The sequence below is a fragment of the Cupressus sempervirens genome, chromosome 8 (assembly GCF_028749045.1).
Source record: "Cupressus sempervirens isolate cs-2001-9-10 chromosome 8, ASM2874904v1, whole genome shotgun sequence".
In the NCBI taxonomy this organism is placed as follows: Eukaryota; Viridiplantae; Streptophyta; class Pinopsida; order Cupressales; family Cupressaceae; genus Cupressus; species Cupressus sempervirens.
Window position 1 is genome coordinate 11,070,386 of NC_143125.1, and position 26,622 is coordinate 11,097,007.

Here is a 26,622-nt window from a genome sequence, read left to right on the forward strand (position 1 = left end):
AAAAATTAGAACTGACCTAGAGGTAAAACAACATATTATGATAAACAATTCAAGCATGCATTCCCAACTTGGTTTTTCACAATAGGTTCAACATTGAACTAAAATAGGGGGGAGGTAGATTTTCTCAATAGGAGACGTCAATCACCATACCATAACATAGCCCTTTTAGGGCTAAAATTCAAGAACTTTTGTTCTTCTACAAATGCCCTTTCAAGGCCAATACCACAAGGATTTTCATTTCCTTCCCTTCTTCAAGAATTCAAATTTTCATACAAGGTATGTGATGACAAGTAAGGGCCAAGACACCCTACCCTCTTTCCCTCTTCTCACCATGAGAGGAGACTCTACACTATTGAGGTCCAACTAAGGCCCTTCCCCTATACTTGGCCACTTCTTCCCTATCCAAGGGTGAGTATTGCCAAAACAATCCCCATGAAATCCCCTCAAAATTTCAAGCAAAGCATAAGAATGACATCCAAGAACAAGTCAAGATCCCTCCGAAACAACCTCAACACACATACAAGCAATACAAAGAACAACACAATGCCTTATGCATGAATCAGAGCATGAACAATATGAAGAACATGATCAAAAGAGTGAAGAACCCTACCTTCACAAAAAGTTATGGTAAAATGACAAGTTGAGAGGAGCTTATCCTTCCTTTCCTTCAATCTTCCAACTTCTCTCTAAAACTAGAGATTGGGTAACAACCACCAAACTTCTCCAAAATGCATCTAAATATGATCCTAACTCAACTAGACTTTAGGTAACCCCAAGGTGGAGTTTGAGTCACCAACCCATGAAGGAGACAAATCAATTTTCACAATCAACCAAAAGTAGGGTTTTTGAGTGACCCTAAAAGTCAACCAAAGAGACTAAGGGGGTGGAAAGTACTCCCAACCCATACCCTTACCCCTAGGATACTTAAATTTAATATTTTTAGGCCTTAAAGACTTAATAGGAACCAATCAAAAGCTAGGAGAATTTTAAGACTATATAACAACCTTCAAAGAAAGACAATGCAAAGTAGCACAAATAGAAAGGGGTTCAGTTTCATCTTTCCATTAGATTTTCTAGTTAAATATCCTACACACTAATTGCACACATTAGTAGTTCAAGAAATCACATGCATACATGTAAATTACATATCCAAAAAATCATATAAGTTAAAAACATCCATTTTTCTAATAATCAATTGTTTATTTTATTCTGCTCATATTTTCGACCACTAAAATTGCATAATCAAAGTGTTAATTCTGTATTCATTTACTTCATTGTTATACATGTTCATAAAGCATTAAATGACGAGATCAAATATCTGAAAGTAAGGCATCACGCATCATAAAATAGAATAATAATGTTCAGTGCATCAAATAATGTCTCGACATATTGAGTCATGAGTATCAAAATAATAATGTATCAACTATGCTACGATGGGTCGGGGCAAGGCCTCATAGAAGAATACATGTTATCTATGAGAGTGACATCTATGGTATTGATTGGTTGTTGCACTAAAAAAGCTTGTACATGAATTCTATGCCAAGTTTCAAGGAAGTTATGTTTCATGTGCATCATAGTTGGAAAGACTTGCTTTTCAGTGATTGGCATTATATCATCAAAATGATCATTAGCATAGACCATTGATAATGGAGCATTTTTTTTTGTTTCCACTGGAAATCATTCAACTCAATAGGTTGATCCAAGTTCATCTACCACTAAGCTAGAGATACTTTTTGTTTGACTTGTCTCTAAATGCAGACACAAAATATTTGTAACTACTTTGTAACCCTTGAGGGATTGTAGCCATATCATAGGCAATAATAGCTTCCTCTTTGGTATTAAATGTTCCTAACCATTCTTGTTTTTGTTCTACAGGATTCCACACTTGTGCAACACAATGCCCACTTGTACATTCCTTAACACCTCGATATGACCTCTCTTTTAGACAAATTTTAGATCTATCAGAAGATGACACATAATCTTCACTCGCTTTAGCTTTGTCACTATATTTTTTGGAGTTATTTGATCTCACTACGGTTGATATTGGAGTATTATGTGAGCAACAAGGATGAAAATGAGGTGTAAAATTGACATGGGAGAAGTTTGTGTATGCATTACTCCTTCTCATTGACATGTTGCCCATGCCATATGCAAAGGCCACCTATTTTTCCGTGTCAAATGTTCCAAGCCATTTTTGTCTTCTTAGCTTGGGGAATTTTATCTCCACTAAAAATTGACCAGACACTTTCTTCCAAACACCCCTATATGTCTTCTTCATTTCTTTTGTTATGTTCCTATATCACAATTGACATTTTGTTAACACATATTGCAATAAAAACATATTAACACTACATTGAAAATGAGAAATTCTCACAAACCACAGTTTTAATTCTATAAATATAGAAAATAATATGCAATTCTAGAAAATAACATCATAAAAATAGTCACTATGATAGTCTTCATAATAATCAATTCTCAATGGCTCCTATCAACTTGCCTCCATCACCAACATTATTTGCATACTATGATTTCATGTGATTACATCAAATATTTAAATGCCAAGTGCATACATTATGACTATAGTGCTCACTACAATCAATGCTACAAAACACATGGTATTCTCCATTGTAAAGAACAATGTATAGTGTACCAACATTACCGAGATTGGTGCTATCCATCCCTTTGTTACAAGTTCATCATTCTTAAGCAGGTGCTCTTTTTTGTTCTCAACCAACTTGGTCATAATGTTCATCCGGATAGAAAATTCAAACACTAGAAAAAATATTCTTAGATCTTGGGTGGTCTATGCATATAGATGTCTATAAGCGTGTTGACCTATTTTGTGAGGTTCTGATTTGTGGAGTTCTTAAACTTATGAAGAAGATAATGCAATTAGTCAGTTTGCATATGTTAGATCTATTAAATGATAATATTTCTTTGATTTTTTTGTTATCGATCAATACTTTACAACATAAACTTAGATGCAATTGATCATGAGTTCACTAGTTGTTATTGTAGAAATGGTAGACCAATATATTTTTGTACCATAATTGATTATGTACACATTAAATGCCAATGAAAAAAATGTTACTAGTTAATACTAGTAGAAGACATTGTTATCTAAATAAAGATATGCCCACATTTGTGTAACATAGTTATTGAGTTCAACTTTAGAAAACGTGGTGACATATTGTCAAGTGAGATGCAAATGAGCAGATACATATTGCCCTAGATTTGTTGAACCCTACAAAAATGACTACTTCACTAAGAAACAAATGACATGTAAATTACTAGATACATACTATACTATGAAAAATTGGAAAATATCATAGCTTGTATATAATAGTTGTGAGCTGTCATTTACAATAAGCCTAATATTATATATCATAAGTATATACTAGTGGTGATTGTCATGTTGTAATAGTTAAATCATCCATCAAGGATGCACCATCTTCCAATATCTGCTACAAGATGAATGCCAGGTGACATGTGACTATTCTCAAATACAAACAAATAATGGTACGAGTAACGGTGTTTTATGGTCTTAGTTGCCAAGGTTCCTATATCATTATCATACCATTGTCCACTAAGTTCTATGTTCTCATGTCTTATAATCCATTCAAGTGAAAGAGTTGTATATGATAGAAATTTTTTTATTATGCACACAAGTGTGGCATCTTCAACAGTCACCCTAAATGGTGATAGCGGACAAAATAATGTCTTACATGCTGAATTGAAAACAACAATCAATGATTTCTAGGAGGGAAATGTCTTATAATATCTTGACAATGAAATATTATATGAGCCTCCTTATATACGCACACCAAATATTTTAGGTAAATCAATTCTACATTTTTCATGAATGGGGATAGAATATGAATTTTTTTGGTCTCTGGTATTGACTAAATGTTTCCCCATCCATTGTATGGAAACATTGCAACATGGTTGTCATAAAAATATATTTCCAATATTTTTATTTGGCATTCAATTGGAAGTTGTAGAAGTTTCTCTAGGACACTATATTTTAGACTTTTAGATAGATGTTCTCTTTGGCAATCTATTATAGTGAATGCATTCAGAGAATCCATACTTGTGCAATGTGGATAGAGAAAACCTGTTGGCAACAAGCAACATTTTTTATAATTTTCTAAGCATCAATGAATTCTCATATATAGCTTAACTTTAACACTATTATTTCTTGGAAATGTGTTTTATGGGAAAAGTAATATAAATATGATTTCATACATACATGAGCAAAATATTTAATGAATGTACAATTAGTGATCGAGATGAAGCAACAGAAGCATGTGCATTGTTACATTTTCAAAAAGTTTACTACAAGGATGCATTGCCCTTGAGAATGTGATGTGTATATAAGGTGAAACTACAATAGGACACATGCATTGGGAAGAAAATCATTGTGTTGCAAACAACTTAGATTCTAGAAACTATCAATGCATTTGAACTTCATCACACCACAATAAAACACAGAGACTACCGTAGTATATATCAACCATAAAGGAATAAGAATAGTGTCTATACCATTATAATTGCTAATTTAGAAGGAGTATAATAATAAGTATTACTTGTACATTAATTTTGGCTACTCATTCATCATAACAACATCAAAATGTACTCAAGTTCAGTAATAAAATATATACTTCATTGTATCTTGTATTGTTCACAACCCTACACACTACATGTATTTCTAAATTATGTACATAATTACATAGAAGAGTATTACATTCGAAGCCAACATATAAATGAAAATAGGTTTTTCCTTTATAGTAAAAGATTGAATCAAGAGAACACACAATTTGACTAGCATGACTAATTCAACCAACTCCATGCTTCTTTGAGAATTTAGCACATAAATTTGTGTTGATGACAATTATATGTAGATGTAATAATCAACTTTAAACACCATGGTTCTTTCTGTCAAATGTCTCAATCCTACGACATGAATATTTGAACTTTATATTAATAGTTGAAGCTTAATTAAGGGTTAAGATGAATAAAAAGGAAGATTTATTGTACATATTCCATCCTACATTTTTCTCTTCAAATATTCCATGTAGTTGAATAAGGAAGTGCTCTACAAATTTTTTTGTACCTTAATTAAATCTTGAAATAACTTGAATGAATTGTATCAAAATTGAAGATTAGTTATTTGCAATAGTATATGTGGAGCACAATATGACTCTATCTACATGTGAAGTTTCCATACTTCTCATTCATAGTTTTCATATGCTTCCCACAACTGGATAGTGCTATTGAGCATGCGGTGTTCATAAATTACAAGAATATCAATGTCATGGCAACTAGGGTGATTTCAGTCACACTATGGTCTAAGATCATTCCACGACCATCATACGAAATGTGATCTATTATAGCTTCGTAATTGTTGTGTATCAATTCTTATAACATACATAAAACAACCACCATATAGAGACATGTAGTAAGTGATTGAAAGAGGAATTATCCACCAATCTGGGCATTTGTCAACTATGCCGTGTATTGAATAATACATGCATCATATTGCTTATAAGCTTCTTCATAATGTTTAACATGAGACCTTCAAAATTGGTTTACAATTTAACTGTTTTGTAAAGGGTCGTGGGGTTGGTTAGTTATCTTAAAAAACCAATATATGCATATTGCATCCATGTATAGTTATTTTCCAAAATATTCACCCTTGAGAGAGCGAAAAAGTAATAGTCATATATAACAGTGTACTCATACTTGTATGAAGCTTAAGTACTAATCATTTCAAAATTTCCTTTCGATATGTCAACATGGTCAAGAGTTGTGAGAACTAAACAAATCAGAGTTTCATTTCTAGTTTTCAACCTAGTGAAGATATATGACTTCATAGGGTAATTCTGGACAAGTTTACTTTTTCAATAACGTAGTAAATTTATATTGAGACAACTAAAGTTTTACATTTGAAATTTTTTTTTTGACTATGCTTGATGGTATCTAAACAATCTGAAATTGAAATGGAAAATTGTTGCTATATGTGAGAAATGATATAAACATCTGTGGAATGTAAATTTACAATAGAATAGGGAAAAATAGAGAAACATAAATTTGCAAAAACATGAAAAGCGTTTAAAGTCTTATGCTTCAGAGATTGTTATCAGTAGTGTCATAGTATAATATTGCATGATTAATAATTTTAGTGTTTAAACATTGTCTCCTCAAAAAATAAATTTTATAACTCTCATTAGACTACATGCACATCTCTCTACTATTGTATGTACGAAATAATTTTCGTGCCCACAATTAGAAATAAAATTTGAACTTTCACTTCCAAAGATTGGGATGGAAATATACCAGATTCTTGCAATTGGTATTATCAAATCTATGCAAAAATTGAAGAATTCCTAACACACTTCAAGAGCCTGACACCCAAAAAAAATAGGATGTGTAGTATAGAACAAATAATTCGTAAACAAAATCCTGTACACTTTATTTGAATACATCTTTTTGAATGAAGTAGGACAATATGAAAGAAAAAATCTTAATTACTATGTAATTAGACATAATTTAAGAAGAAATATATCCATTGTTTAATATCTCTCTTTGACATCTTTAAATTTGCAAACAGTTTTCAAAATTTTTTGTCAAATTTTTTGTCCTTGCATAAAGAAACACTAGATTTAATTTGAAGTCTATCATTTTCTATTGTAATGTAATATGCACATGTATCACATCATAGAGAAGAAGACAAGAAGAACTTAATATGTATACACTCTTACAAATACTTGACAATTCCTCCTTTTCATATCATTCAAATGCTTATCCACAACAACCAACTTTGACAAATCATTTACAACTTCTAAAAGCCTACGTAGTAGAGGTTCTTGCCATTGATTTACAGATTGGATCATAAGGCAAAACCACAGGAGGAGACATATGCACTTGCAGGAATATCATTGCATCACAAACATTTGTGATTCACAATGCATCTTGCTTAGAAAATAGGGAATGGTGAGCATGCAATGCATGATCTAAAATTGATTTATACTTACTTTTGATTGTAATTTTTATGGAGTTATAGACACAAGTTGTCAAAGCACATGAACTTAGAGATTCAAGGGAGAACAAGTCACCTATGGGTGTATTAATCATCTCTATTACATATGCATTAATATATGCATTATAGTCTTCAGGAGGCCTGAAGTAATTCTTCACATATCTATTTGCAAGTTGATTTACAATTTCCTTATTCTCCAAAAGGTCCATACAATTCATGAGAAATTTAGAAACGATGTCTACATAATTTATTGACCCATAATTATCTTCCAAAAATTCTTGACTGAGAACAATGCACAATGATCTCTCAACATTTAATTGGACATTCTATAATAAATACATTTTCCAAACGTGTTGATTAAATTGCACCACTGAGGGGACAATCCCACTCACCACTTGAACTTGGAATATAAATGCGATCACACATCTTAAGAAGCCAAAATCTGCCATAGTTTACTACACTATTAGATAGCAAATTATAATATAAGATATCTTTTGCATTGTTTAATTTTTCAAATACACATTTATATGAATGTTCCCTAAGAAAATTTCTAAGGAGTACTAGACATAAACAATTTGTAAGAAGTATTTTTGTTCTTCAACAAATAATATATAAGAAGCATTTCTATTCCCCTACCAAGTTAACATGATCCTATTAGCTTGTGGTCGAAAGGGTTGTGGAAAATGATACAATAACATAGGGTCATAATTGAAACATTTTCAAATTATAAGTTGTTTAATTTTTTAAAATTAGATGAGATCTTATAATTATGACTTTCCATTTTTCAATATCATATGTACTTTTCAAAATAGACTTTCATAACATTTATGCAATATGAATTGAACCCTATGGGGAGGAAATAGTTAGTTAAAACATTATTATGACATGCATCTAATGACACCATACTTCAAGATTTAATAGTTCATTAATGATAATGTACCATAAATCTCAAACTCCATTATTGAATTATATTTATGACAATGACATGTGTGCAACAATTGTGATGGACTTGATTTAACAAATATGCCTACAGTACCTAAAGTGCATCTCAAGACCTGAGTTATTTTATATCATGTCTAAACTAGATAACCCTTTTCCAATTTCGCTTTGATAGAAATTATTTTCTCCCCAAATTCTCAAATTCTTATACCTAGGGTGCATATCAAGATCTGAGCTATTTTATATCATGTATACACTAGATAACCCTTTTCCAATTTCACTTTGATAGTAGTTATTTTCTCCCCAAATTCTCAAATTCTTATTATTTTCCTATTAATGTAAAGTGTCATTGATTGTAACAACTATTTCAATGCACAAAAGAAAGTAAAAATCATAATAATTTTTTTCCTAGATTTGCAAAAATATTTTATATTTTTGGAAGTGATTCATAATACATCTTTGTAAAGAGCTTAATAGCTTCAACTTCCTTTACTCCTAATTTTAGATGTTTATATAATCTATTTAAACACAATAATATTTATATATTTTATTTTTAAATAGAGGCAATTTGATTGACTATAATATATTATAAAAAATTGACATGTTAACTACTTTTCAACTAACAGTGAAAAATGGATATCCATTCCATGAAGTTGTTCATAATATAATTTCAACCTCATCCCATTTTCCTTAAAACATTTAATCATTGGTGGATAATGTAAATGTTTCGTCTAAGTAAAAAATTGTAAATGTCAAAAGAAATATCATTTTAATAGGAGAGAATTAAATTGAGAAACATTCAAGGTTTTTCGTTAAAGGAGAAAAATATTAGAAAACTCTCAAAGGTTTTTTTTCTCCTCTTACTCTTTTTTCCCTAATATTAGATTATAGAGTTTAGTCAAAGAAAAAATTATTTTCACCAAATTTTCATCAAAAACTATACACAACAATATTATAAGTTACAAATCATATAATATATTTTATCTATTTCCTATCCATCCATGAGAATACTACATGGGATCATATTTGACAAAAGATGTAGATCTATGTGACTAGAAATTTATTGCAAATTTGTTTATGTTAACAAACTTTCAACTGACAGTCAACTATGAGGACACAATTTGATCAATGTTGACTTCGTCTTATTCCTTATACTTCCAACTGTTTGAACTTTAATAGATATATATTTTTATTTATGAAAAACAAAAAGTTACAAATAAAAAAAAAATGTACAAATCATTTTAGTAGGAGAAATACTTTAAAATTTGTAAACTATTTTCTCTCTCTTATTTTTCATCTAAAATTGTATAATTTGATAAGAAGAATAAATTAAAATATTTAAAATCAAAAAATCTATATAAAACAAATGGATAGAACTTGTGTATGCAAATTTACGTGGATTTGGCCTCAACCTTATTATTAACTCTGTATGGATAGAATCAGATGGTACCTACTGTTTCTCATATCAAGCACCTCAAAGTAAAAAATTACCTTAAAATATACACAGACCCCTTTCATTCACTTGTCAAATGTAAAGTACTAAGTTTTCTAGATTCGATTGTGTTTGTTTATTTCATCAAAATTTCGGATCACACTACATGATCCATCATCAGGATAAGAAAGTGCAGGATAGTAAGATATCTTACTATCCTGCACTTTCTTATCCTGATGATGGATCATGTAGTGTGATCCGAAACGTTGATGAAATAAACAAACACAATCAAATCCAGAAAAATTAGTACTTTACAAATGGATTGTGGAAATCTGTTACTGTTAATTGTCAAATGTAGATTTATAATAATCAAATTTCTTTGTTTAATGATCAAATTTTCTTTCATAGTTTTATTGTTGTCATTCAGACAATTAATTATGGGATATTTTATATTTCAAGTCATTGTCAATCTTGTTAATCACTAGGATTATTAAGCTAACATGGGTACATTTGTTCTATATTTTATCCTTGTAGATTACTAATAACAAATATTTTTGCCAAGATAGATTTAATAAGGTACTACCCTTCAGATTTTGTGAATAACACAGAAATGTCAAATACCAAATGCCCAAAAAATTCCAAATACATAGACACAAATTTACAAATCGCTTTATGATTTGAATACACTAATTTTCTAGGGTTAATGATGGGTTCAAAAGGGGCTACAGGAAAAGGTTGCTTGAGCTCACATGGTGACCGAATAGGATTCGACTATGAAGAGCAGACAAAGGAAAGGGAGGCATTGATGGAAGAGAGTAGAAGAAGTCAGAATCAACCTCATCTACATTTGCACAGGAAGAGAAAGGTAAAGAACATCACACACACCTCATTATCTGGGTCCTTATTATTGACCGTGCTGCACTCTTCACACTCTATGCGGGTGTTCTTCGTACTCTTAGGTATTAATCAGGAAAGATGTAGAAGTTAGTCCAAATCAAGTTTTCTTGATGATCTACAATATTATATTTTCCTTTTTACCACTTTCTCAATTTGATGATATTTCTATATTTTTCATAGTGATGAATTTAGTGAATTTATTAGAAAAAAAATTTATGAATTAACTCCCACTTGGAGTCAAAACTCATTTTCCCAAAAGCACAATAAAAGTGGTGTACAAGGTGTTAGTTTTGGTAGCTTGGACAATTGTTCATCCATATGTAGTTAATTAGCAAGTAATTGTTTCCCTAGCTAATGGGTTAGTATAGGGACAAATATTTGTTAATTAAATGACCACTTTTAGAAGCAACTAGAGACCGACTTGGTTAGGGTTGTTTAGTTATTTTTAATCTTGACCGTTGATTGAGAATCAATTTTGGCTGTTGGTTTTCCAATAGGAGTAGTATAAAAGGGGGTCAAGGGGGGGATTTAGAGAACACAAAGTTTGTAGAAGGATTTGCAGTGATAGAAAACAATCTTGTAGTGTTAGTAAGTGCACAGTGATAGTGTTGGGGATAATAGTGGAGTAATATCAGCAAGAGAAATTATGAGGTTGTTTGAGTTCTGCCGATGAGAGGTAAGGAATTTTGTATCTCTTGATTTGTTGAAGTTAATATAATTTCCTCATTTGTAGAGCTGGTTTTCTCTTAGGGGTTTTTCTAAGGATGATTTGTGCAAAACCATTGTGTTCTTTGTGTTGTGAATTTCTTTCTATATTTTATAAGTGAAGTTGCAGTTGTGTTATTTTTCAATATTAGCTGGGAATTTATTTTCAGCAGTTTGATAATCATTTACAATAGGAGATTAATAATCAATGACTGTAATAGGAATTTTCACATGGTATCAGAGTGGTGTTGAGGGTAGAAGAGTTTTGCCCTAGGAAAGAAATTGAGGGTTTATAAAACCTAGATTGATCTCTTTAAATTTATTATTTCTTTAATCCCTTGAGATGGCTTTAGCTAGTTTGAGAGATCAGGACAAATTGGATGGTGCCTCAAATTTTGGTGTTTGGAAGGCTGACTTTATTGTTGGAAGAGAATGGTATCAAAGATTATGCTACCACTAGTATAGTTGTACCTATAGATGCTACACAGCTTAAAACATATAAGAAGGAAGATGCCAAGGCAAGGAGGATAATCCTTGATGGTGTCAAGGATCATATTGTTCCACATATCTCAGAGATAGATACAACAAAGAAGATGTGGGACACCATTTTGAATCTGTACCACAATGCTACCACCAATAGGAAGATGATTCTCAAAGAGAAGTTGAAGAATACCTGGATGAACTAGGGAGAAGACATCACAAGTTACCTCACTAGGCTTAGACTTTTCAAAGATGAGTTAGTAGCTATTGGAGATAGCCCTAGTGATGATGAGCTAGTGAGAATAGCCCTAAATAAGTTTACTAAACAATGGATTGTCTTCTCATAAGGCTATTAATATGTTTAGAATAAGGCTGAGTCCTACTCATTTTTTATTTGATAGTAAACCACGACTTCTCTATGATTTTGCATGTTTTTTCTTTTATGGATCTCACTTGCTCTTTTGAGATATTAAATGTAGGTCAAGGTATTGGATTACACTTGCATTAGATGACTTTCTAATATCATGGTCTTAATTGATGTTTTGGATGTAGCTTAGAGATGGTAATCTCTATGGCATTTTTTGATGGGCTTTGGGTCTTGTCTCTGGCACCAATCAATAAATTGTATTCATATGAGTTTTGGTCTCTTTGTAATTACTATATTCTCGATCTGAGAATCTCTAGGACAAGATTCATTAGTGTTGATAGATACTCTCTCTTGATGCAGTATTTCTTCTTCTACATTCCTTTTTGTATCAAGCAATGACTAGAGTTTTTCTTTTCTAGTTCTTTTCTCTAGGAGCTCTTTTGAACCAGTTATTATTAGTATAAATATAATGTTTTGCCAAAAAAATGGAGTGTCTTTGTTCAAATTATCAGTGGACAAGATACCTTACTAAGTTGGGTTCGACTATGGACTGATTTCACTCAGGAGGAGTTTAGACTAAGTCTTGTCAATGGGGCCAACAAGAGTAAGAAAAGTGAGGTGGAATAGGAAAATGTTGCCCTATCAGGGAAGGGAAAGCAAAGAAGGGGTCTAGCAAAGGATTGAATTCACAAAGTGAAAAGATGAATAAAGGCCTTTCTAAGGTCAAGTGTTTTGGATGTCACGAGTATGGTCACTATGTCAGTGATTTCCCAGAAAGGAAGAAGGAAAAAGAAGTAGGCGATAGCTTTAGCAAGTGTAGAAGAACTCTCTAGTAGACTAGAAGATGAGTTTGCACTAGCTTGTATGGTGAGTTTAACCTCACAGACTATCTAGTATATAGATAGTGGGGCATCATTCCATATGACAGGAGTTAGAGAGTAGTTCTCCATTTCTAAGGAGGAGAACACCAATATCTAGATTTCTATGGGAAACTTGTCCAAACTCAACCCAGTTGGGAAAGGGACTATTTAGTTTCAGAGGGAGAATGGAAAGATAATTCTAGTTCATGATGCATTGCATGGGCTAGGCTTACGTATGCATTTTATTTCTATATTTGTTCTTTAGGATAGGGGGTATAATTTACTCTTTAGAGGGACACATGCGTATATTAAGCCATTGTCAATCCTCTTAATCACTGGGATTATTAAGCCGACAAGGGTAAATTTTTTCTATATTTTATCATCTTGCAGATTACTAATAATAAACATTTTTGCCAAGATAGATTTAATAAGGTACTACTTTTCCTTTAGATTTTGTGAATAACACAGAAACATCAAATCCCAAATGCCCAAAAAATTCCAAATACATAGACACAAATTTAAAAATCACTCTATGATTTGAACACACAGATTTTCCAGGGTTAATCATGGGTTCAAAAGGGGCTATAGGAAAAGGTTTCTTGAGCTCACATGGTGACTGAAGAGGATTCAACTATGAAGAGCAGACAAAGGCAAGGGAGGCATTGATGGAAGAGAGTAAAAGAAGTTATAATCAACCTCATCTACATTTGTACAGAAAGAGAAAGGTAAAGCACATCACACACACCTCATTATCCGAGTCCTTATTATCGACCTTGCTGTACTCTTCAAACTCTATGTGGGTGCACTAAACATTCACTCTCGCTTCCCCTATTCTCGAGGGTTTTTGCCATTTTCATCAATGGGGTAGAGCCTCAAATCTTAGGAAAATGGAAAATCTCCGACATAGAGTTGTCATCTTGTTCTTTGCACTCTTTGGTATTCATCAAGAAAGATGTAGAAGTTAGTCCTAGTCAAGTTTTCTTGATGCTTTGCAATATTATATTTTCCTTTCTACCACTTTCTCAGTTTGATGATGTAGTTAGGTTTTTCACAGTGATGAATTTGGTGGATTGATTAGAAAATAGATTTATGAATTAACTCCCACCTGGAGTTAAAACTCAACTTCTCAAAAGTATGATAAAAGTGGCGTTGAAGGTATTAGTTTTGGTAGCTTGAACAGTTGTTCATCCATATGTAGTTAATTAGCAAGTAATTATTTTTCTAACTAATGGGTTAGTATAGGGACAAATATTTGTTAATTAAATGACCACTTTTAGAAGCAACTAGAAACTAACTCAAGGTTAGGGTTTCTTAGTTGTTTTTAATCTCGATCGTCGGTTGAGAATTAATCTTGGCCATTGGTTTTTCAATAGGAGTAGTATGAAAGGGGGTCAAGTGGGCCATTTGGAGAACATGAAGTTTGTAGAAGCATTTGCATTGTTAGCAAATGAGTTTGCAGTGATAGCAAATAGTCTTGTAGTGTTAGTAAGGGTGCAGTGATAGTGTTGAGGATAACAATAGAGAAATATCAACAGGATAAATTAGGAGGTTGTTTGAATTTTGCCAATGAGAGGCAAGGAATTTTGTATCTCTTAATTTTTTGAAGTTAATATAATTTCCTCATCTATAGAACTGCTTTTCCCTTAGGGGTTTTTCCAGGGACGATTTGTCCAAAACCACTATGTTCTTTGTGTTGTGAATTTCTTTTCGTATTTTATAAGTGAAGTTGCAGTTGTGTTATTTTTTGATATTAGCTAGGAATTTATTTTCAATAGTTTGAAAATCATTTACGATAGGAGATTAATAATCAATGACTGTAATAGGAATTTTCACATGGTATTAGAGTGTGTGGAGGGTAGAAGAGTTTTTCCATAGGAAAGAAATTGAGGGTTTATAAAACCTAGATTGATCTCTTTAGATTTATTATTACTTTAATCCCTTGAGATGGCTTCAGCTAGTTTAAGAGATTAGGATAGATTGGATGGTGCCTCAAATTTTGGTGTCTAGAAGGCTTGACTTTTGTTATTGTTGGAAGAGAATGACATGAAATATTATGCTACCAGTGGTATAGTTGCACCTACAGATGCTACATAGCTTGCAAGATACAAGAAGGAATATGCCAAGGTGAGGAGGATAATCCTTGATGGAGTTAAGGATCATATTGTTCCACATTCTCAGAGCTAGATACAACAAAGATGTGGGACACCATTTTGAATTTGTACTAGAATGCTACCACCAATAGAAAGATGATTCTTAGAGAGAAGTTGAAGAATACTTGGATGAACCAGGGAGAAGATGTCACAAGTTACCTCATCGGGCTTGGACTTGTCAAGAATGAGTTAGTAGTTGTTGGAGATAGCCCTAGTGATGACGAGCTAGTGAGAATAGCCCTAAATAGGTTTACTAAACAATGGAGTGTCTTTTTTTAAATTGTTAGTGGATGAGATACCTTACTGAGTTGGGATTGACTATGGATTGATTTCATTTAGGAGGAGTTTAGACTAATTCTTGTCAATGGGGCCAACAAGTGTCAGAAAAGTGAGGTGGAACAGAAAAATGTTGCCCTATCAGGGAAAGGGAAAGCAAATAAGGGGTCTAGCAAAGGATCAAATTCAAAAAGTGAAAAGAAAAAGAAGGACATTTCTAAGGTCAAGTGATTTGGATGTCACAAGTGTGGTTACTATGTCAGTGATTGCCCAAAAATGAAGAAGGCAAAGAAGCAAGTGATAGCTTTAGCAAGTGTAGAAGAACTCTCTAGTAGATTGGAGGATGAGTTTGCACTTATAGCTTGTATGGTGAGCTCAACCTCATAGACTTTTTGGTATATAGATAGTGGGGTGTCATTTCACATGATAGGAGTTAGAGAGCACATCTCCATTTATAAGGACGAGAACACCAATATCTAGATTTCTATGGGAAACTTATCCAAACTCAACCTAGTTGGGAAAGGGATTGTTCAATTTCAGAGGCAGAATGGAAAGATAATTCTAGTTCATGATTTGTTACATGGGCTAGGCTTAGGTATGAATTTGATTTCTATATCTATTCTTTAGGATAGGAGGTATAATGTACTCTTTAGAGGGACACGTGTTGATTAAGCACAAGGATTGGAAATCACCCATAACTATTGGAGTTAGGAGTGGTCACCTTTATAGGTTGTAGTTTGATACTCCTAAGGCACTCATGAGTAATAGTAATCTTAGAGATCTTGGAGAGCTATGACATATGAGGATGGACCATATTCATCATAGAGCACTCAAAATGCTTTGTAAGATGGTGATAGGTGTTCCAGAGGTGAACACAAAGCATGATGATGTATATAAGGGATGTGTGTTGGGGAAGTTTGAGAAAGCATCTTTTCCAAGGAGCGACACCAGATCTAAAGGTGTTCTTGATTTAGTACATTTTGATATATGTGGATCAATGTTGATAGAATCTCTCAGAGGATATGAGTACTATGTTACTTTTATTGATGATTTCTCTAGGAATACCTAGATATACTTCTTGAAGACCAAGGATGAGGTTTTTAGTTGGTTCCAAGAGTTTAAGGCTCTTGTGGAGAACTCAACAGGAAGGAAGATAAAGGTTCTTTGGTCAAACAATGGAGGTGAGTACAAAGGAATTAACTTCCAAGAGTTCTATACCAAAGAAGGAATCAAGAGAGAGTGGACTATTCCTTACAATCCATAGCAGAATGAAGTTGTTGAGAGGAAGAACTATTCTATATCAGAGGTGGCAAGAGCTATGCTACATGACTAGGACATGCCCCACTATTTATGGGTAGAGGTCTGTAGTGCAACAATCTACATTTAGAATAGGGTTCCACACAAGGTACTACAAAAGATGACACCAGAGGAAGCTTTCACAGGAAATAAGCTAGATGTTGGTCACTTTAGAATATTTGGAAGTTTGGCATATTGGCATATTCGAGGAGATACATGTACCAAGTTAGACTAGACTATAGAGAGGGGGTACTTTGTTGGGTATAGTGAAACCTCAAAGGCATATAGGATTTTTATCCCTAGGACCAAAAGAATTATTGTTAGATGTGATGTTAAGTTCATGGAGGACAAGGAATTTAGAAGATCTAGAGATTTTCTAGAAAATGATCAAAGTGAGTGGCCAATAGAATCTCCAAGGCCTAGTCAAGCGTAGCAAAGAACAAGTACAGTTATTAGTACAAGTATAGGCTTGGGTGGTGAAGTTTCATAGAGCATGGAGCAACAGGTGCAACAAGAAATGCATCTAGAAGACTTAGAGGTTGGTATTTAATCCTTTATAGTTGGTAGCAGGAACTGTGAGGTTCAAGAGACACAAAGGGATACTCAGGAGTTTGTGGGAGCTCCTAGAAGGAGTACTAGAGAGTGGAGAAAACTAGTAAAGTTCAATTACTATGTGACATTAGTTAATCAATTGGTAGATAGTGAACCTTCCAACTATCAAGAGGTTGCAAAGCATCAGGTATGGTAGGATGCTATGGTTGAGGAGTATAACTCAATTATGTAGAATGATGTGTGGGAGGTAGTGCCTAGACCAACAGATAGAGAAGTAGCTGGATCATTCTAGATCTATAAGATAAAGCATAGTGCAAATGGTAGTATCAAGAAATACAAGGCAAGGTTCATGGCCAAGGGGTTCTCTTAGAAGGAGGGAATAGACTACAAGGATACATTTGCAGTAGTGACTAGGTATACTTCTATAAAGACTCTGATCTCATTTACAACACAGATGGGATGGAAGATCCATCAGATGGATGTCAAGACAATGTTCCTTAATGGTGAGTTGAAGGAGGTATACATAGAGCAACCAAAAAGCTTTGTAGGACACAACAAAGAGACCCACATGTATAGACTGAAGAAAGCCTTTTATGGACTCAAGTAGGCTCCCAGAGCATGGTATGAGAGCATTGATACATACTTGTAGGAAATGGGATTTGTGAAGAGTGAAGTGAATGCTAACCTCTACTACTTGATGGTTGGGGGTGAAGTTCTCATTCTTTCTTTTTATGTGGATGACTTGTTTCTTACAGGTGCACTAGGGCTCATAGAGGATTGCAAGAGGGACCTTGTAGAAGAGTTTGAGATAAAGGATTAAGATCGCAAAGCCATGTCTACACCCATGATCATGAATTGGAGGAAAGTAGATACATCTAAGGAAAAGGATGTAGATCCCACTTTATATAGGCAGTTGATTGGTTCACTTATGTACTTGATCAACAATAGACCAAATATTGCTTTGGTAGTGAACCTACATAGTTAGTTCATGGTTGAACCAAAGACAATGCATTGGACAAGGGCCAAGCATGTATTGCATTAATTGTGTGGTATAGTTGAGTATGGGATCAGATATGTTCAAGGTGAAGGTATTAGGTTGATGGGCTATACTGACACAAATTGGGTAGGAAATACAACAGAAAAAATAAGCACTTTAGGGTGTTGTTTCAGTTTGGGATTAGGAGTTGTATCTTGGTTCAACAGGAAGCAAAAATATATGGCTCTAAGTTCAACATAAGTAGAATACATAATAGCTAGCAGGGCAAGATTTGAATCTATATGGATTTGAAAGTTGTTAGTAGCCTTGTTTGGCAAGAAGGTTGAGACTATTGTGATACACTACGATAATCAGAGTTTCATCAAGTTGTCTGAGAATTTAGTATTTCATATAGACATCAAATATCACTTCATCAGAGATAATGTACAATGGGGGGTTGTTCAGCTATAGTACATACCTACAGTGGAGTAGGTAGTAGACATTTTGACTAAGGCATTAGGGAAGGCAAAATTCATCTTCTTTAGAGATAAGTCAAGTGTCATGTAGAACAACTTCCTCACTAATAGGGAGTGTTAGTTTTGGTATCTTGGACAACTTTTCATCCATATATAGTTAATTAGCAAGTAATTGTTTTTCTAACTAATGGGTTAGTATAGGGACAAATATTTGTTAATTTAATGACCACTTTTAGAAGCAACTAGAAACTGACTTGGTTAGGGTTGTTTAGTTATTTTTAATCTCAACCGTCAATTGAGAATCAATCTTGGCCATTGCTTTTCCAACAAAAGTAGTATAAAAGGGGGTCAAGGGGGGCATTTGGAGAACAAGAAGTTTGTAGAAGCATTTTCAATGTTAGAAAATGAGTTTGTAGTGATAGAAAATAGTCTTGCAATGTTAGCAAGGGCGTAGTGATAGCGTTGGGGATAACAACGGAGGAATATCAGCAGGAGAAATTAGGAGGCTGTTTGAGTTTTGCTAGTGAGAGGCAAGAAATTTTGTATTTCTTGATTTGTCGAAGTTAATATAATTTCCTCATCTGTAGAACTAGTTTTCCCTTAGAGGTTTTTTTTAGGGACGATTTTTCCAAAAACATTTTGTTCTTTGTGTTGTGAATTTCTTTTTACATTCTATAACTGAAGTTGCAATTGTGTTATTTTTCAATATTAGCTGGAAATTTATTTTTAGTAGTTTGATAATCATTTTATGATAGGATATTAATAATCAGTGACTGCAATAGGAATTTTTACACAAGGTTGAGTGAGTTTTGGCTATGTATTGTGGTAAAGATGGTGAGATTGAGAGATTTCACAAAAAATGAGTCACAGAAGGAAGGAACTAGAAGAAGAAGAAGATGTGATGAGTTGGTTCATATATTACTTCCTTGCCAAAAAATCAAGTCTTAGGCAATCATTTACACGTGGTCAGTGATTCTTACTCAACTGATCGTTCTCATCAGTCATAGGGGAAAATTGTTAAATTTGAAGCTAAAATTGGTCTATCCAATTGCGTTGAAAGTGGTATATGATTTCATAGATGTGATTGGGGAAGATTAATGTTTTAGTAATTTTCTGGACTACAATACTTCTTTAAGATGCATCCTGAGGCTCAACTTTCGTACCAAGAATTAGCCACTGAGAGTTCTATTTTAATTTGGAAGAGAAAACTAATGATGAGTTCTATGAAGAGGATCAAGAGGTTTGCAAGGCTGAAGAGGATTGTATATCTCACAGATCCTCCATCTAAAGTGGTAGTAGTAGATAGAAAGATTCCTAAGACTATAGGGAGTAAAAATACACCCTCAAGAAGCCAAGGGAACATCCAACATGTAAAATGATGGGGAAACTCACACACAATACCAAACTTTTGTATAGTGTATACTTCAAGTGGCTACTCTCTCTACCAAAGCAATCTACCATGCCTATACTACAAAGGAAACATTGTAGAAACATCATATGATATTTGACAATTATACCCACAAAATATTTTACCAGATGCACAACACTATTAGTATCTTCTTCAAATGATAATTTTGACAATATGTAAATAATTAGAGAATTCAAAATAAGAAACGTAAGAAGAAGAGTTCAAACAAGATACAAATCTTAAATTATGCAAGATATAGATTACCTAATATAAGATCTTCACACTCCAAGAGGGAGAGCAACACAAAAAAGATAAGAAGCATGCACTCATCAACAATCTAAAAAGAAGCAAAAACATTATGAATTTGTAAATATCCAAACAAACAAGAAAAAGAATTCAAAAACACACAAAAATTACATGATAGAATATATAGGTTACCTGATACAAGATCTTCATTCTCTAGGAGGGAGAGAAACAAAACAAAGATAAGAAGTCTACATTCATCAACAATTCAAAAAGAAGCACAATGAATCATTTAAAACTCCTCATGAGCACAATTCATGAAGAGCATTGAAGTCTGACAACTTACCATGCTCAGTTGGCAGATGAAAGCATTCACACAAGCATTAAGTGGAATATGATCAAATGCATTTGCCCCACAATTTTCTCAAAAGTGTGGGCTAGAAGCATTAAGTAGCATAAGGCCAAATGCATTTCCCCCACAATTTTCTCAAAATCATGGGTTCATTTTCCAACACATCAAATGATAGACAAATTACAATGATTTTGGGTAGATATTGCTCACCGACAATATCTCACCCATTAAAATTGAGTAGACTAAAAGGAAAAATAATTTCTATGACCAAGAAAGTATATAAGAAAGACAAAATAATTAGCATAAGGCCAAATGCATTTCCCCCACAATTTTCTCAAAATCATGGGTTCATTTTCCAACACATCAAATGATAGATAAATTACGATGATTTTGGGTAGATATTGCTCACCGACAATATCTCACCCATTAAAATTGAGTAGACTAAAAGGAAAAATAATTTCTATGACTAAGAAAGTATATAAGAAAGACAAAATAATTTCCATGACTACAAGTCATGAACAAAGCAATGGGCAATAATTCTAGGTTCACCCACTTGGTTAAATAATGAAAACTACAACCCAATGAAGTTGAAATTATTAAATAACTTCACCTACTTGTCAAGAATGAGGGAAAAGTAGTATTTAATTGAAAACATGAAGTTTTCAAAAACTTTATGGTGTAAATAATGTTTGGAAACCCTACTATATATGTTGAGGTCCAATTATAATCAACTAAAAAAACACAAAACAAAGGCATATAAGAAGACACCAAAAAAATAATAATATCTCCCTGCATGATTCCTTCTCTACCAGCAATTTATTTCTTTTCATTATTCTTTGTCTAACTCATTATGAACATTTTTTTAGTCCCTACGCCCATTTGGTAATTGGAATTAGAATGAAATTGGCTTTCAACATTCTAAAAAAAATCTAATCTATTGTTTGGGTCCGCATAATCAGAATTAGAATTTGGAAAAAGTAGAATCTGGTAAGCCCATTTTATCCCCAAAACAAGAATTCCAAATTCCTTCAAAATACTTGTTATTTGAAATTCTCTTTTTAATTCCCATTTTTCGAAAATGAGGATTTCAACTAAAGTAAAATTGGATGCCCATTTGGCACCTATTTTTGCACAAATTTTTGAAATTTAATTTTTTTAAAAGGGGATAAAAAAAAATCGCTATTACTTGCTCATATATTTGGCACATCTGGAGTTGCTCACACAGATCACTACCTTCATATATATCCTCCATACCTTTTGTTGTTTTTATTTTATTTTTTGGCTAGTTGTTACCAACAAAGACACTTGATATATATTTATATTTTATTTGTCGTAATGTTTCTAATCTTTCTTAATCCCTATCTACTGAATTTGTCAGTGCTTATGTTAAATTGGGCTTTGTCAACAACTTGGTGTGGTCTATAAAGACGTGGATTTCTACCATGGCTTTTTATGTTTTACCCATCTATTTCAACACTTGACTCCATCGTGGCTTGGCTTTTTATTAACATGCTTGATAGTCATTGTAATCTATTATGCCATTCCTTCACCATTTTTCTTCCCTTGAATATTTTATAAATGTGCATGTCCTTCTTTCTATTCAATGGAAAAATTATACTTATATATATAGCATTATTCATACCATCACCATTTCTGCTAGAGTGAATGAAAATGTTTGATAATATCGGACCTTCACCAATTAGTATTGTTTTTGTGTATGTTCATTCACTTTTTAACTCATACGATTATTTTGGCTAGTATTCCAATTCCACAATGTGTAACCAAATAGAGGAAATGTGTATTCTCATAATGAATTCTTGGTCAACCAAATAGTCCCAAATTGAATTCTATAATCATAATCTGGATTCCAAATTCCAGAATCCCAAAGCCAACATTCCGAATGTTAATGTTAATTTATATTCCAACAACCAAATGGTCCCTAACATATTTTGGATGGTGTTTTAAGTTTCAATTAGAAACTTTTAGTCTTTAAAAAAAAGAGGTTTATTAATACAATTCTATCTTTTTATTTCAAAGTTAGTGCTACAATCTTCATATAATTTCTAACTATATAATGCAGTTAATTTGATTTGAAAGTAATGCAATTTCCTTTTATAAGTCACTTAGATTTGTAAATGTGATTCTTAATTTCTTTTTATATAATGTTCTTCTAAATACTCTTCCATATTAGAACATTAGCTCATTATTCGATTCTTTCAAATATTCATTTCCATTCTTAATAAGGGAAATACTTGTTTATAGTCATGTCAACATTAAAATAAAAAATTAAGCTTAATAGTTATAAATATCATTCATGGAAGGTCCACATTTCATTTTTGCTACTGTAAACATATATTGGATGTTGCGATTGATGCTTCTATTGAACTTGCTACATATGTCACTCAAGATGAAAAAGATGCATGGAAAATAAAAAATGAAGAGGCCTTAGAGTTGATTGGAAGATTCCCTATTTATATGTATTACTTTCAAATTGTACTAAATCTAGTGAAGCATGAGATATTTTGAAAAACATGTATGATAGCATAGAAGAATCACACAAAGTACAATTGCAAGACCAATTCGAAGATCTCAGGTATAAAAATTTCAAAACCATGGATGATTTTAAAAAAAACATTGATTCTATGAAAAAACACTTGATTGGTTAGGTGTTCAATTAACTGATATTCATTTACTACATATCATTCTTAAGAAGTGTCTCCCTAGACACTTTCATCAATTTATTACTAATATTCATGTTCAACTTGCTATTCTTATTTTGTCTTCTCAATTCACTTATGTTATTTTTCAAAATTTATTACATCAAGAAGAAGCTAAATTAATTAAATTTGGTACTCTTAAATCAAGTAAACATTCTTTTATGTCTAGGAATTAAAACAATAATTTTAATATCAAATCATCATAATAATAATCACAATAATCATAATCATAATCATAATTATCATAACTCCAATAATTCAAATAATGAATCTCATAATAATAATCATAATAATACCAACTATAACAACAATAATCAAAGGAATAATTCTATCTCCAAACCTTATTGTACTTATTGTGACAAAGATGCTCATGTGACTAATAATTTTTTCAAAAAGAAAAATGATAAGAAACCTATGAACAACCATAATCAAACTCAAAATTCAAATCATAAAAAGGGTAATTCTAATTGTTCTCATTCTCATCATGTGTTTGCATGTAGTTACAATATATCTATATCATTATATTGGATTGTAGATAGTGGTGCTTGTCAATATTTTACTTCACATAAGGAAGCTTTTGATTCTTTGCAACATGATTTGTTTAACATTCCTATTCAATTGGCTGATAATCATACTTGTAAAGTTGAACGGTTAGGTGATGTGAGAGTTCCTAATGGTAAATTTCATAATGTGCTTTATGTTCTTGATTTGAAAACTAATCTTCTTTCTATTTCCCAGCTATGTCAAGATTATAAAGTTGCATTTTATAAGGACATGTGTTATGTGATTGATGCTCAATCTAATCAAGTTATTGCTAATACTAAATTGGATCATGATAACTTATTCAAAATTTTCAGGTATTCTTTACATACCACTTTTTATTTTAATAAATGGCATGAAAGAAATTGCCATTTGAATTTTGATTATACTACTTTGACTCAAAAAGAAAATATGGCTGATGGATTGCCTCAAATTATTCCTTCCAAAGTTTTTGGCACTAGTCATATGTGTGGTAAGTTTCATAAGGATCCCTTTCCAAATGGTAAATCATGGAGGGTAACTCATAAGTTGTTCCGAGTCCATAGTTACCTATTGGGACCCATGGAGAATAACTGCATCTGAGGATCAAGGTATACACTTACTTTTGTTGATGACTTTTATAGAAGAGCTTGGATTTATTTTTTGCATGGTAAAGATCAAGTTCTTGATACTTTTGTTAAATCACTTATATGTTGAGAGACAATCCAATTTTAAACTTAAAACTCTTAGAATGATAATAGGAAAAAATATGTGAATAATGCTTTTCATTCTTACTCAAACTCATGTGGAATTAAACATGAGTTTACTACTCCTTATACACCTCAAAAAATGGTGTGACAAAAAGAAAGCATAGGATGATTGTGGAAATGGCTAGATGTATGTTACATGTATAGAATATGCATTATAAGTTTTAGGTTGAAGTTATGTCTTGTGCCACTTATCTTATTAATAAGACTCCTATAAAAGCTCTTAAGAACATAACTCCCAAAGAGGCTTGGTTAGGTAGGAAGCCCAATTTATATAAATTTTGGATCTATTGCTTATGTTCATAACCCTAAAAAAAATGAAACAAATTAGATGCTAAATCTTCTCCTTATATTTTTTTTGGGTAAAATGAATATACTAAAGGTTATCCTACTTTTAAAAAAGTGCAAGTTGCAAAGGATATCTGTATTGCAGAAAATAGAATCCATGATTGCTCTAATGTGAAAAATGAAGAATTTAGTGACACTAAAATAGTGCTTGTGGAGGACCAACCTCTTTATCTAGACCCTACTCCTAAAATATATTCTTTTATTCCACCTCCTTCTAGTGGTAGTGATGATATTGTTAATACTAATTATGCTTCTACATGTCATGAATCTTCTTCTAGTGATGAATCTATTTCAACTAGGAAAAACCCTAAATGGTTCCAAAGGATACTTAATGAAAGAGATGATTATCTTACTAGAATGAGGAGGCTTAAATGTAGGATAATTAATTATTGAAACTATGATTTAATGACTTTTATTATGTATTCTAATGATCCTAAGTCTTTTGAACATGCTAACTCTCAAAGTCATTGGCAAAAGGCCATGCAAGAGGATATGATTCTCTTATTGCTAATCAAACTTGGGATTTAGTTCTTGTATCATCTTAAAATAGGCACACTTTCTTTTTAAGACCTTTTAACATCATTTATGTAATGCCTTCCTAGACCATGGATGGACCTATTCTCAGTGCTCCCTTTTTCTTGTTTCCCTTCACTTTCTTCCTAATTCCTTCTAGCTTTCACATGAGCTTTCTATTGCTCTCATGTCCTCCCCTCTGGCACTAGGTTGAGCTAGATTGGTTAGGGCTGACCAAAGCTGACCTTGACCAGGTCAAGGTCAATCAAGTCAACCTTGATCCCAAGGTTTGTGAGGCCTAGAGCCTGAAAAGCCTTAGGGGTTTATTTCATTTAGTCATGCTCTCCAATCAGCTTGTATTATTTTCCTGCTCAAAAACTCATATGTAAGGAGGCTTCATTTTCATAATAACTATTCACAATCCAATTCATCTACCAAGTTCACACACCTCAAGCATTCATATTTTTTGAAGATAGATAAGCTATGCTTTGGATTCAAGGAGTTCAAGTATTGAAGCAAGGGAGATTTCTATCAAGCATTGAAGGATCCTTTGTGGGCATTTCCTTTTCAAGATCTAGCACATTATTTGCCATCAAGGGAAGAGGTCAACATTGATGCACACTTACATCCATGACACCATGATGGGATTGTGATAGATTCATTGCAAATTGTGGAGATACCCTACATTCCTGTACTTAATTCAACATCAACACAAAATCATTATTGAAAAGGGTTTTAAGCAAAGATCAAGATAACATTATTTAACACTTGGATCTCAAAGTCACTCCTTGAGATATTTTTGGAGAAGTTGAATCAAAAAAATTATAGTGCCCCTGGCAAATGTCAACCTTGCAAGAATCTAACCCTCTAGATCGACCTAGACCCTGTTGGTCTTCAAGAAAAAATGATTTCTAAGTTTTGTCTATTTCATCATTTTGTTCAGGAATTTATAATCAATTATTCAAAACTAGGCTCAGATCCACAATTTTTGGAGCTAAAATACATCTTCTACTACTCATTTCGAGGTGAGTCTTTTATATTTTATTTCCTTATATATCTTTATCCTAGACTTATATCTTAATTGGGCTAATTGTGTACACTTAGAATCTAGATCTACATTATTTACACAATTAGTTCAATTTTGCATACACATTATCCTATAAGGGAAAAATAGTGTATTTTCTTATATTGCATTCTCCTAAATATAATTCAAATTTGGAATTGGAATCCTTTCTCTTTTGGGTCCTAGCTAATCTAATCTGGGTTATAGAGAGGAATCATATTTGGGGATTATCTCTTTCTCTTTATCC